Here is a 15308-nt window from a genome sequence, read left to right on the forward strand (position 1 = left end):
GTCATAATCCGCTGCAATGACAGAAATTTGGAAGTTTCGGGAGGTGTAAAGAATTCACCTGACTGTCCTGAACTCCATGTGAAACACGAAACAATTTTTTTCTAATTTGTTGAGTCAGATCAATCTTGTAATCAAAGGCAGGCTTGTTTTCATGCCAGTGCAGCTACGGTCAGTGTCTGTGGACTATGACTATAACTTTACATTGTGACACACAAACGGGGCTAGCGACCACATCCAGCCCCTAGTACGTCATTCATTGTTTATTCAGAATTCTGAGTTGCTCCAACTCTCAGCCCCTGTGGGCTGGATGAGTCTGTGGTCATTATGCTGATATGAGCAGTGAGACACTGGGAAAAGAAAGAGGGGGTTAAATCCGTGACCGTGTGTGTATATGTGTGTGTCTGTGTGTGATTATATGTAGTAGGCCTACATCTGTCACAGAGTGATTACAGTGTTAGGAGTTTATGAAACAGCCTCTGTATCAACAATTATTCATGTCCCTTAGGCCACAGAGTGAAAGGCCTTTTTCAGACTAGGCTGTGGAAAAGAGGATTAGGCAGAATACTATGAAGACGTGTGGCAGAGGAAAACATGTTGTACAATACCAGCATTCAAATGCTATTCAACCAGTCTTTTCTCTAAAAGATGATTTGTTTGCAGATTCAACTACAATTAGCTATTGTTTACTTTTGTTACAGCATGACAGTAAAAAAGTGAAAAAGAGAATAACAGAGACTGACATGATTCATAGATCAGGACTATATTTGGTCATTTTCTGACACAGGCTGTGATGGGTGTTTGAGTGGTCAAGCAAACACAATAAAACAGGAAGACCACCCACACATGATTTTCCTCATTGTATGAATCTCGTTCATTACCTCTTGAGTCTTATTTTCATAGTTTTGTCCATTGTTTCTTTCAGTCACACTGTGATACATTGTACTGTAAAGTAAAATAACTACAGTTGAAATTAGATGGGGCAAAAAACATCAGCAGTCAAGCAATCAGACAGATTGTAAAGCAGTATCTTATTATCTAAACATCATCTAAACAACTCGCTGTAAAACCGACAGAGAGCGCACCCGAAATGTTGGGTAATAATTCAAAAAGAGGAATTTAACTTAAAATACAGCAAACTGAACTGAGCAACAAACAAACACCAAGCTGACCTAACTACAGGACAAACCAGAGGCACATATATACACTAGCTGGCCAAATCATTTTACCACACAAGGGGTGGACTAAATACATTAACTAAAATAACTACAAACAAACACACTAGACTGTTTGCTACCAACTTGGCATTAAATATGAGAGAAACAAACAAGTTAAAGTAAAACTTTGAGGGTGAGTGGACATGATATTACCAAATGCTTTGGTTTGCAGTCTCAGGTGATCTTATTATCACTGACTAACATGTACCCAAAATCAGAAACCAGTGATCTGAAACAAAGAAATAACGATAACGGCTCACATGAAAGTGAAGCATTGACGCGGTTAAGGCAGGTGTTTATGTGGAGACACATTAACGGACAGTGACAGCAGCAGGCTGCTGCTTGGACTCAGCTGTGATGGAGGGACAAAGCTGCGGCCCGTGGTTCATCGCCTGAGACATTACTGGGCCATTTCTGTCTGAGGCGGCGTGATGCCTTGTCACCTGACACTGGGCTGCTTTGACAAGCTGTAGCACCTTAGCTGAAGTGCTCTGAAGACCTCATGTACACACACCATCAGTTTCTCTTATTCATGTTTTCCGGAGGACTTGCCTCATGTAGAGTGTGTCTGTGTGCGTGTATGTGTGTGTGAGTGTGTGTGTGTGTCATGGAAAATTACATTTCCTTTAAGTTATTGAGTTCTAATAGAGAATATCAATGACTTTTAGGATTGGAATGTGATATCTCAATCATAAATACACTTAGCCTCATTTTTATGGATGATCACAGGCATGTGAATCTTAAATTACACTAAAAACAATGCAGGTTTTTTTCTCATATTTGAACTCATGAAGATTTATGGGCTAGACAAAATAACAGAAACACCTGATAATATTATGAGCATGTAGCTCTCTTGCGAATCAGTGAGAAATGTGGATGGGACTCTAGATGTCCCTGTGATGCACTTAAGATAAAGCTTCATTTTATTTTTTACATTTGTCTGCAGCATCTTAACCTTTTACCACCATGTAAAACTTTCACTTACTGCTACTACTACGAGAAGTTACATGAATGTAAATGTGTAATACGGATTCATTAGACTCTCATCTTCATGATTACTGTAGCCATTTTAGAAAAAGAACGTCCTGTCCAAAAAATGAATCCAGGTACAATGCACAGTGGAGAACACAACTAAAACCTTCAGGTAAATCTTGTAGGGAACAGTTTGAAATTTTGGGAAACATACTTTCTTGCCAAGAGTTAGATGAGAAGATTGATACCACTCTGGTCCATTAAATATGAAGTTGAAGTCACCAGACAGTTAGCTTAGCTTAGTTTAGTTTAGCTTAGCATAAAGAGTAAAAGTATGCAGAAACATCTGGTGCTATCCAAAGGTCATCGGCCTACCAGCACCTCTAAAGCTCACAAATTAAAACATTATATACTGATTGTTTAATTCTTACAAAAACCAAAGTGTTAAAATGTCATGTTATGGTTTTTCATAACAGATGATTATGTGCTGTTTTTCTGAGGTAAAGAAACAAGTAAGACACATGGTCTACTGAAAACTATTCCAGCACATTACCCCACACAATGGACAGAGCCAGGCTAGCTGTTTCCCCTTGTTACCAGTCTTTGTGCTCAGCTGTCTTCTGTAGCTGTAGCTTTAACCTGTATACCTCTCATGGATATCAAGGTGGTATCCATTTTCTCATCTAAGTCTCAGCAAGAAAAAAAAGCATATTTCCCAAAATGTGGAACTACTCCTTTAAAGAGTTGCAAACAAAGTTCATTGGGTGTAAAAAGCACGACACCCTGAATCCAGTAAACCATTTATTGTTCAAAAGCTCTCTGTTCTTCATTGTAGGTGGACAACTTGTTTGCTTGTACACTGACTGTCAGGATAACATGAAAGGTCAGAAACAGGATTTGGAAGACAGCTGTTCATGTTGTAAATATTGATTGAACTCTAGCGGACCATAGGGAAAACATGTAAATTGTTAAAGTGAGCTATAAACCCCTTTAAGTGGTGTGTTTGCTTTAAACATTAACCTGTAACTGTCTGCAGCATGCATAGAGTTTGGTGCTTCTCGGTATTGTACATCTGTTTCCCTTCTTCACTAAAGATGAATCACAAGATTTGCTATATGTCTATTGTTACGTTTTATGAGCTTATGAATTTGTGTGTGTTTTTCTGTGCAACAGTACAATATGAACACTTTGAGTGTGTGTGTGTGTGTGTGTGTGCATATATCGACATGTGTCTATAAACACAATATATTGTCCAGTAAGTCTCAGGAGGGATCATTTTCATGTCCCCTCCTCTTCCTCCTCCTCTTCCAGCCCTTAGGAATGGAAAACATTTCTTGTGAGAACAAACCTTTAATTGTCTGCCCTGTCGACATGTAAGGGAAGTGATGCGTTATATTATATCATCACTCTCCCTGACGTCCCCTGAATGACCCCAGAATCAACCATTCAGCTAAATGGACCTATTGTTGCTCACAATTTAATTTTAACCTTTCAGTCATCTGATGAAATAGCTCTATAAAACAAAAAACAAGAAAAAACAACAAAAAAAACAGTCTGTTTAAATTCCTTCCTGTGTCTATTTAGCTGACATCATAGATATCTGATTGGGATTGATATGGGCTCCAGTTACAGTCTACTCCTAAAGGCCATGGTCAATTGAAGAACATCCACCATCCTGGTCGAGCCTTCAACTGTAACTGCTCTATCTCTTTTGTTCTTCCGTCTTTGCGGCAGCACCAGAGGGGAGAGCTGAAGAGGGACTGCAGCTGGGTGACAACACTGACTGAATTACCCTTCACCCTGTGAGAGTGCAAGTTTGGGTCACTTAATATCGACAACCCTATGTCGAGCTCTGGAGTAGCTGGAGGGAAGAGGGGGAAGTATTGTTGTCCTTTTTCGCACTGCTATTATTGGTCTAAATGTTTTTGAAGTTAGACAAAACTCACAAAACTACAACTCAAAGCCAAAGAACATAAAGTGAGCGTACAAATTTCCCCAACAAAATGTCTGCAGTAGCCTATTCTCTGGTGGTGATGGGACACACACATTCTTTCCAGTGACTGACAACTACATCAGCTGTAGAATTACAATGTTATTTCTCCCTTTGTACATGTTGCTTTACACAAGCTGGGCCCATATTGGATAACTAATTAGCCAAAGAAAGTAAAGTGTGAAATCCTCTATCGCTGAAAGGTTTGAGAGGGGGAAACGGCAATGCATTCTCAGACAAGCGCCTGTTTGGTGGACCTTATTGATTCAGAGGCAGAGGCAGAGATCAATGAAAAGAAACAGACTGAGACAAAGAGTGGCATTTAAGGGTGGAAAAGGCTGACATTTTCTCCATCACTGTCACAGTCGCAGCAATAAAGCAGCAGCAAATATTAAAACATTTCTCATATGCGCGGGAGTATTGGCAGGAGAAATTGTTTTCTCCGCGGTGTGATACTCAGGCTGAACTCCCGGTAGAATCCCCGGGGACTGCAGATTGGTGCCTGTGACATATCGGCTCCAGCATTTACACACACCTGCCACTCATGCCCAAACAGCCCAGGAGCAGGGCTGTTGAGGGCAGATAGCAGCCGAGGAGGCTGTCGGTTGGACTGCTGTCAAGGTGGGTAGGTGTGGTGGAATTCATCACTGATAACGTGCTTATGTTTGCAGGCCGCATAGAGTGCTTCTATTAGTCAGCGATGCCCTCGACGCTGTATGCTGGTTATGCATATGTAATGAGCATGCATGTTTATGTGTGAATGACATGTCTTATCTGTGTCTATGTGCGCTTGTGTTAATGCAGCAACATTAGTGCAGAGCACAGGCATGTGTGTGTGAAATAAAATATAAGTTTATGCGTGTCCACTAAGCAGATTGTGTGTAATTATGGGTGTGTGTCCTGTCCTTCGAGTGCTCTCCCAGAGTCTTGAACTCTGAGTGACACGGGTACTGCCAGGTCATATGTCTATTTGTGGGATAAATGATATTATGCTACACTAAGAGAATTACATAGAGGATGTCCCTTGGAGTCACCAGGCTCAGCAATCAGTCATAGTTACTTTGTGTGTCTCTTAAGCCGCTCTATCAGTAGTCATCCACTGGTCTGGAACGGGTGTTAAATGGATCCTCGACCACATCCCGTCATTATGAGTTTATGATCTCAGCCTTATGACCGAGACTATGAGAGAAGGAGAGGGAGAACATCTCAGGGAAATTAAGAGAAAGAGATCATTGAAAGAATACAGCACATTCATTTTTGCAGTGTTCATTCTGCACTCTCTTTTGTGTGTCACCTCTGTTTGCACAAACACACATACGTCCCTCATTCTAACTCATCATGTCCTCATCTCATCTCCCTTCCTTTATGCATCCCTCCCATTTGTCTCCTCTCTTGCTCTTGTTTTCTGAAACCTGCTCTCCCTGCCTGCCTCACAACTTTTCCTTCACTACCCCCCCCCCCCTTTACACCTTCCCTCTCACTCCTTCGCTCTCCCTTGGTGGTATTTGATAGCAGAAAAGCAGGAAGCAGGAGAGCAAACAGCAGGTGAAACCACTCTTATACTCAGCTGTGCCATCTGCTGCAGTCACATGACTGAGATGCAAACCCTCTCTAACGCCATGATGCCCCATCATACCTGACACACTGATCAATCGTGAATAAAGAGTAAGACAGAGAGAGAGAGAGAGAGAGAGAGAGAGAAAGGAACAGTCAGAATGAAAAGAAATAGAAATCAAACCGACATTAAGCACTGTATGTCCTATGAACTAAACCCAGCCAGTTATGACTAAATAGATTACCTTGTTTGGACTTGTAATTATGACAGTTCATCGGGACTATGTTGTCTTATTAAAATAAGTTGTATCTGCATCAGGGAATTACATTTTCTTTTTTAATTTGGTCAAAATCTGATCAGTTGTTTCTTACAAAACCTGAACAAATGAAAAAATAATTATCCATTCTTCATTAATTAGTGTCATTTCAGGCCATATAACCCAAATATCTATCAAAATATGATCACTGAAGTCTGATTGCTGTGTGTCCATGCAACAAATGGGTAAACAATAAGACACAAACAATAAAAATGAAACCATAAGTCCTTTTATTTAACCAAATAAGTAAAACAAATTAAGGGAAAACCAACAAACCTCTGCTTCAACCCAAAGGTCTTGATTGGGTGTGAAGAACACATTCAATTACAGCAACTGTGGCCACAGGAAATGATTTCAGTCCAAACTGTCCCTACCACAATTAAGCTGTGTTAATTATGTATTTCATTAAGTAAGTGGATTAGAAGCAGTGCTGATGAAATCATAACCGGGTTTGCCGAAGGCCAGGCTGCAGAGAACAGACAGGAAACGACTGATATCACTCCCTCTTACTTGCACTTCACTCTTATACCCTGAAATAACCCTATAAATACTTAACACCTTTACAAACTATCTAGGTTGTCTTCATTCGCATACAATCACCTGGTCTCTCTATCTGCATACCGTTTTCGTGTAGGATCATATAGTGTAATTGTGCCATAGATACTGTTGACATCCACATGCTGTTTGCAGGTCCTCTGCAAACGATGAAGTCTCTCCATTTCATCTAAGCCAGTTCATTACCATTCAGGTGCAAAAAGGAGATAAAGCGAAATGCAGATCGCTCTTTCTGTCTCCCCCTCTTTCACACTCTTACTCTCTCACTCACTCTCGTGCACTCTTTCATTCTATCTCTCTCTCCCGTTCTCTGTGTTCTCTGATGTTTTATTTGATATCCCACAATAAAGCCTCTCTTTGAACTGCCATCAATTGTGTATGGATTTTTCCTCTGAGGAGAAACAGAGAGCTGTCTGAAAGGGCTCCAGTCCCGCAGGCTGCCTTCATATTGATGCAGAGGAGTATTGCCATCCTCATTGCTGGATCAATCACTCACGTCACTGTTGTTTTATGGCTGGGGCCACTTCACAGAAAGAAGCCTGACAACATCACCGCAGAGGTTTGCAAAACGATACAGCTCTGATAGTTGAGGAGGGTGGAGGAGGCGGTGGAGGGCTGCGGGAGGCTTTCGGTGGCAAGAGGAGATGAATTTAGATTCTGTAACTGTCACACAGATGCACCAGCACATATCCCTCTTCTCTACAGCTGTGGGAGCCTCTGGTTTGTCGCTTGGTGTGGTTAAGTCAAACAGAAAGCACTGAGAAGACCACAGGATGTTATCAAAGCTTGATTTCATTCACTTTTGTGATGTTCCTTCACTTCCACTTCTTATCTGTGTGTTTCCTTTCAGTACATTTTGTGTGTGGTGCTAAACTTATCAATTTTTACACTCTTGTAGCAACAAAGTCTAAATTTCAAACAATATACTGAACTACAATAAAAACAGTGTAGTACTAATCAACTAGTTAATCTAACACATCACTTTGAAATATTAATTCCTGTCCTTTTTTAGCGGCAAATTCCAAGATATTTTCATGTTTTGTTTTTCCAAATATCTTCCCCCACACATATTATTATCTCACCGCCTCCGTTGTAAAGATTTGTGAAATACAGACTCATTCGGGGCATGCAAGCCACTTACAGCTTTTTCAAAAACTTCCTCGTACGAGAAATCATCCCCATCTGTTTTCTGCGAGTCCACCTGAAAGTGATTGCGGCAGTTAGTCCCCTTGAAATCCCTGTAGCTACTGTTGCAAACCGCCTAGCATAGTTACTGCACTGGCTCTCCTGACTCTGGGAAAACTTGTAGATTTCAGGTTGAGGTGTTTTTGATCTGAGTTGGTGTAAGTAGTCATTTCAACATTTTTGCTACACACACAATAGTCCACCATATTCATATATAGGTTCATTTGCAGGGACATTAGCCACAACTGGAGTCTCTCCTTAGCGAATAGTTGCAATAGGTCAAAGCCACGATGCTGTGTACCTGTGCTGACAAGCAAAATCAAAAGCAACCCAGGGCCTCACACTAATGTAAACAAACCATCATACACATGAATACAGCGGGAAAGTTAGCTAGGGAATTGACCATAAAATGGAGCCTTGAGTTAGTTCACGCAAAGCACAGTAATACAGCTGATGTAATACTTCAATTATTAAATATTAAATCAGTTGCTTGGTGCTTCTTCATTCAATCTCAGTATCATGCATCTGTTTGACTGCTATTACTCTGCTGATTTCCTCATGGAACACTGCTTGCGGCTGCTGCTGCTGCTGCTGCTGCTGCTGCAACACCTGACCTCCTCAGCCAAGATCTAATGTTGATGTATGTTCAAAGCTATGCATGTGTACAATGATGTGATAAGGGATGTAGTAGTCCCAGTAGAACCCTTTTTGCTGCTTGAATTCTTTGAGAGCTCCCACAAAGAGCAGAGACCTTTCTGCCAAATGTTAACTGTGTCATAAATGGTCAATTCGCTGGCATAAAGTGGATTTGCTATGCTATGCATCTAACTACAACAGGTGCAGGGATTTCCAACTGTTCTAGGGGCCTACTTCATGTGTTTACTTTCAGTTGAATGAAAGATTTCTGTGAATTCCAGTTTTTTGGAAAACTGTAGGGGGTTTGCACTTCTTGTGTTCTTGTCTGAGTCCACATTTCCCATATCTCTGTCACAGATCAAATGTTATGGACAAAATATGAGAATAAGACCTAAGATGACAAATACTGGAATTGCTTTTCAAGTAAAATTTTTAGTTGCACAAGAATCGATAACTCATAAGTACAGACAATAGTCATCTCTAAGCTGGAAATAACAGGAGGAGAAGGCTGGTTGGCTGTTGGTGTTCGGCAATTTTATAGAAGTTCAAGTTCAGTTTGGTCAACTTTTTACATCTGACAAGCAAGCTGACAGCTATTATATCAACTGAGTTTTTCAGGTTGACATCTCAGCAGGGAAAGAACAGGCTTTCCATGAGTTGTTGATCCAGTTAATGTCAGACTCAATGCACTGTGACCTTAGTTCAGCCCTGGCTGTCCTTGGTCTGGGCCCCAGCTCGGCCTGACCTGTTCCCATCCAGTGAAGCCTGGTCTTTGAGGTGCAACAGCAGACACCAGAGTCCCTCTACAGCCATCAGTCATCGGTCTCGCTCTGAACTCTATATGACCTTCCCTTCTGCTCTGGAAGACTAGTTGGCTATGTGCACTCTGGCTTTTCCATATTCACCTTAAAGAGACAGGACCTACTTTTTTCTGAATGAACCTCAGTGGGAAGTTTCCTCTTTCAGCAACTATTAGGCGTCAGAGCAGACCTAAAAGGAGTAAGAGCAGGGTGAGAGAGAATGGATGAGGCCTGGTCAGAAAGAAGTGTAAGTCTTCATGTCTGGTGAATGGCCCTTTAATTCCCTCTCCTGACAGAAGGCAATGGCAGCCTGGAGGAGGGTCAGGACACCAGTTGGCATGAATAGACACATTTTTGTCTCGTCTCCAGCTTTCTCTGCTCCGTGCCTCCACTGACTGTAACATCTCATTTTTTCCCCCAAGCTGGAAGTCTCAACAGCCATTCTCTTGTCACTGGAAGGCAGGCAGGCAGCTCTCTGTCTCTTCACTCACAGATGAATAGAAAACATTGTGCCAACAGCTTCAGAACCACCAAGCTGTTTTTCGATTGTATATAAAATACAGAATTTGAGAACATGTTTGAAAATGACAGGCTGATTGGCTGTGGTCATTTCAGGCTGTGTGGGCCTCATTTTTTCCTGTGTTTCATCAGTGGGTGCATTCATCCATTCAGGATAGATTGAAGCAGTAGCCTTTAATAAAGTCACTAGGCTTGAAAATATATGAATAAAATGACATCCACTGCCTTGGATGGATCAAATTGACTTATCCTGGTAATAGCCCAAGGATAATGTGTGCGTGTGTGCGAGTGAGAGAAAGTGTGTCTGTGTGGAGAGAGAGAGAGAGAGAGAAAAAAAAAAGAGAAAAAAGCAGAAACAGAGATGAATATAGTGGTAAGACAAAGGCAGGAAAGACAGGAATATCAGAGAAATAAAACAAACTTGACCTGAGGGGACAGAATTCAATGAAAACCTGGAGCTGGACACATGACTTTGAATCTTATTTGTATTGGTGAAAGTGACCCATCTCAGACGCAAGCATTATTAGGGATGCTGGGAAGGAGAAAAACAAAGCCATTAAAGGAGAGAGCAGAAGAGGAGGGGTGACAAACTTGATCCTAACAAAGTTAAAGGGTTATTCAACACAAAACATCAAAATTATGAGTCAAATTTCTCCAATTCTGCAGCACTTTGATCGCACTGAGCCACTGAGGACTCCCAAATCCAATGATACACCAGAGGAGAAATAAAGAGTTGAACAAAGGGAACAATGATGACAAAGAAAGTTTCATATTTCAGTCAATTACAAGGAAAAGAAACACACAGTCTCATATCTTGCCCCATCATACGGCTTTCCTCTCAATTACCCTATTTTTCTGTCCTTGTTTGGCAGATAGGTGTTGGACTGTGATTTCGACAGTGGTGGTCGCGAACCACAATAATGACAGTCAGAAGCGATGGCTGTACAAGGAGACACATGTCTGTTCTCCGCTCTTCAGATGTCCGGCTTAAACTCCTGCTATGTGTGAATAAAGAGGACAGGAAGTGGCAGTTTGGCAGCTCCAACCAGGAGTGTCACTCTCAATTGCGTCCCCTGCCAGCTCCAGACACATCGCACGGCCGAAGAGGTCACGGGTCTGACTCCTCTTTTTCTCTCTATTCCTTCTCTCCCCTCTTTTGTCTGTTTTACAGGACATTCCATTTCAATACCACCTACAAAATGCATAACAGTCAAGGAGAAGACAATGATGTACGGAAGACACGAGCCAGAGCGACGGCGTCACATTTTTTGAACGGTCCGATAAAACATGAGGCTTGTCCTGTCAGATTACCCTGACACCCTGTGTCAAAATTCCTGCCATGTCTCTTTGGAAGCAGAGAAGCAGATGTCCTGAGTTTGCCTTCCTCCTCTGGACAGAGCTGTCAAGATTTGCTCGTGAAGGACACTGAAGACAGCCCAGACGGAAAGAATGAGTTGTCTGAGGTTTAGCTTATTTCTCCAACAGGAATAATTTTTATGATGAGAAACAGTAAACTATGTGTTGAAAACTGTGTTGGACTTTCTGTTAAAGAGTTTATCCATCTTAACAAAAGATGTCTGAAACAAAGTCTGCCAAATCAGCTTGTTTTGTTGTTTCTAGGCATCACTTTCTTTATAAAGTCAGTCATTTACCTTAATCTATGATTCAAGACAACGATATTTATCCCTAGGAAAATCCTGAAATGTTAACTGTGTTACAGAAAATACTGAAATTTTACAATTGAATATACAGATAACACAAATATATGACACCACATGGCAGTACTGGAGGGTAATTAAGTACATGCACTTAAGAACAGTTCTTCAGCACAATTCTGTGGGGAAAATTGTACTTTTTACTTCGCTACATTTATTTCACAGCTATAGTTACTTTTCGGACTGAGATTTTACATGTGAACCAGAAGATCACTTTGTAAAATGTGATGCATTGTCAGAGATTCATCCACCCAGCAGCATTAAAATGCTGCTTACGTGAAAATGCTTCAGTAATAGTATTTCAGTGACAATAAAAAGGGCGGACTCCACCACTATCAATGAAAACGACTACATAGAGAGGACATTACAGAATGTAAGTGCATTATAGCTTAAAAATGCTGACCATTAATAGTATTACAAATGGGGTTTGGTCTAAAGAAAATCGTAAAGATTCTAACTATAAGTGACATTTTGAATCCAGGAATTTAACTCGTAATGGTGTGTTTTTACAGTGTGGTCTTGCTACTTTTACTTAGGAAAAGCCTCTCTGTATTTCTTCCACCTCTGCTTCAGATGTCAGTTCCTACACCAGCTACTGATAAAACAAAGATCCGTAGTCATAGCATTATGCAGTATGTATTAAATTCAGGAACCTAGATTAAAATTCACTCATAAATTTCATTTGTATCTGATAAGAAATGGTTCTTGATGATAATAAGCCTTAGCCAAACAGAAGGGGAGTCAAATGGATTTTGATTCCACTCCAAATCATTCAGTAGCTTCCCACTAATGTAACTTGATCAGAGCACTCTCAAACCCGAGCTCTGTGAAATGACAGTTGAGATTAATTTTGTCAGCCTTGTAATCGCGCCTTATTGATGTGTTTCCTGTGAAATGGCACATTGGAAAGAGCAGCTTCAGCCACGGGGCAACTGTGTTTCATATAGTAGTCATGGATGGACATTTGATGTTGACCTGCTGATCGCACACCTTCATACTGTTGGTCAGGCACGCACACACACTCGCAAGCAATGCTCTATTATGCTGATTTATTGAAGGTTAATTTAATCACTCTTGTAATACCTGACCAGAGGGTGTTCTTACCTGTGAAAAACCCAAGGAGCAGGAAAAAAAGGAGAAAAACATGACAACAAATCAAAAAGTGATTTCATGAAGGTGGCACCAGAGACAGGCCAATCCATCAGAAGGGCGGCAGAGTGTGGACGTGTTGCCACGCATGGTGCCAGGCGAGGTGCCAGGCGGTCCAAGGCACATCCTCCATGCCAGCGCCCTGAGGCTGTGTGTCCTCGTCACAAGGACAGAGAGGTCGTTAGGACCAACTGCACTAAATCACATACCTCCTCCCACCCACTGTCATGGCGACAAAGCAGGTTGGTGCGGAAATACTGGGAGAGAAACTACTGGTCAAACGTACTGGTTTTTTCCAAGTAATATACATAACATCCTTTTATTCCAATTGATACAGTGATATATGATGTTGTTATGACACTTCCCCTGCTTTTGAGAGCACCCCAATGTCAACAAGGCTTAACACAGAGTGAATGATTCCTCCTAAATGCATTTTAGAGTTTTGCACAAATACATTTTCAGAGCTAAGTAAACAATGCAGGCCATTATCTAGATGTATTGCTTACGCATTTTGCGCTTGGTGGCTGGGCAAGTGAGTGAGAGAGCAGCAAAGGGAGAGACAGAAAGACAAAGAAGGAGAGAGAAGAGGGAGAGAGAGAGAGAGAGAGTCAGCCTCCTTCTCCAAAAGACATCAGTTCTGTGAACAGCACGGGCAGATTTTCCATTCTGTCAGCATTTTTCTTTACGTGCCAAACAGATAGCTAAAGCTACCACTTAATGTGATGGGAGACAGGATCTAATGGATTGATACACAGGTTTTGACATGCTATTTGAGCATGGAGCTCGCTATAATTGGTCATGTCATTGTGCATTAAACTAACGATATATAGAGTAGTGCCCTGAGACAAGTATCTTTAGCAAATCTGTCAGATATCGCACCAAAATACCTCTGACAGCTATCTCAGGCAGCAGCGGAGCACTGCAACACAGCAGCATGAAAACCTGCACCCAGTAGTGAAGGCACATTTGGAAATCAGACCACCCTAAACTCACCTCTCTGTCTCTTTCTCTTGGTGTATCTGGCTCCATCTCTTTCCCACTTTCTCTCTCACAAATCTTTTCATGTTAATGTTATCTTAACTTGTTTGTGCCTTCTACTGTAAATAAATAATATTATAGTTGATGCTGTCGAACTTAAATGCAATATTTCCTCTCTGGCACCAGTGGAGACAGGCCATTTATACAGACAGACCTTTATATTGGTTGTAATAGATGCGTGTAACTCCTCCCATACATTAGAGACAGGGGTCAGAGGTCCAAGGTGACGCTGACTTCACCTCTACCCATGACTCCTGCACTGCTGTCAGAGGACATCATGTCACTTTTGGTATGGAGGCTGCATGAATGGACAACACCTACATCGTCTTCCAGCTTGGCACGCAAGGATTTCAGGAGACTCAGAGCTTATTTGTAGCCAACGACGTGGTTGTTTGTCAAATTATGATTTCAGGCCAGAGACACTTAGAGGAACATTTGATTTGTTGTTCCTTTTTAATAGCGGTTAACTCATTTTATCTTCTTAACCTGTTGATATTTTTAAGACTTTAAGACTGATTAACGCAAAGCATTAAAACACAAGAGAGAGCTGGCTTCTATAAATCTTATTGAAATCACAATTTATGGTTTTCAGAGCTGCATACTTGTGACACAACAGCCCTTAGCAGTTTACACAACTGTGCAAGCACACTAAGACAGGAGCAATATATATCAATGTTCTCTAAAGACATCCGCCACTGTTTTGGCAGCCATTTTGTTTTCCTAAATACATAGCCTCTCCTCCTCAGCTGTCTATTTGTCGGTGCTGTCAGCCACTCTTGTGTGATTGGTCTGATGGTCTTGATGCTCATCACTCTGTCAGGCTCTGCTCGCCTTTCATTAGTCTGGGCCCCTCCATCCGCCACACTCACACAAATCACATTGACATCCAAACTCCTCAGATCCACAGAGCAATTTAACTGATATTCATTAGAGGGATGACAAGAGCTGATGGGAGATCTGTGGAGTGGAGGAGTGGGGGGACTCATTCTCCTCCTATCCTATCCCTATCCTGTCCGCCTCCTTTCTTCCCCCTTCACTGCTGACTTTGTTTTAGGAGCATTGAGGCGCATCAGCGTCTATAACTACCCAGCCCTCAAGGATAGTCAAGACAAAAGAACAATGGATAACGCATCTAATCCCCTCTTTATTATCGCATAAAAATACAATTTAGCGGAGTTTTGTGTTTTTCATACTAAATAATTGGCTACAGCAGATCCAGTTTCTACATTGCTTTGCTCTAGCAGCCACTATAATGCTCATCCAAGCAGAAGTCCAATCATTTAGCCCTCTCCCTTCAGCCCCTCATTAACCCCCAAAGTGTCAACTATCTCATTAACGCCCCTAACCACCCTCACCCCGAGTCCATCACTAAGCCTTAAAAGCATTCATCAACACTTACAATGTTGAACCAAAGAATGGATCATGTCTGAGAGATAATTTTATGTTAGCATTGACTGGGTAAGCTTGGAAACTCACACAATATTCAATAAGGCAGCTCAGCCATTTTCATTTGCATTATCAATGGCTACCGGTCTGAATCCCATCTTTCAATTATCATCCTTTGAAAAGGGCTTTATTCTGCTTGTCAGATGTGAGTCATCACTGGGTTCTCCCACAACGTTAGACCAATGTATCCTAAACGTTGGAGGGCCGGGAGCAAGTCT

The sequence above is a fragment of the Xiphias gladius genome, chromosome 8 (genome assembly GCF_016859285.1).
Source record: "Xiphias gladius isolate SHS-SW01 ecotype Sanya breed wild chromosome 8, ASM1685928v1, whole genome shotgun sequence".
Taxonomy (NCBI): Eukaryota; Metazoa; Chordata; class Actinopteri; order Istiophoriformes; family Xiphiidae; genus Xiphias; species Xiphias gladius.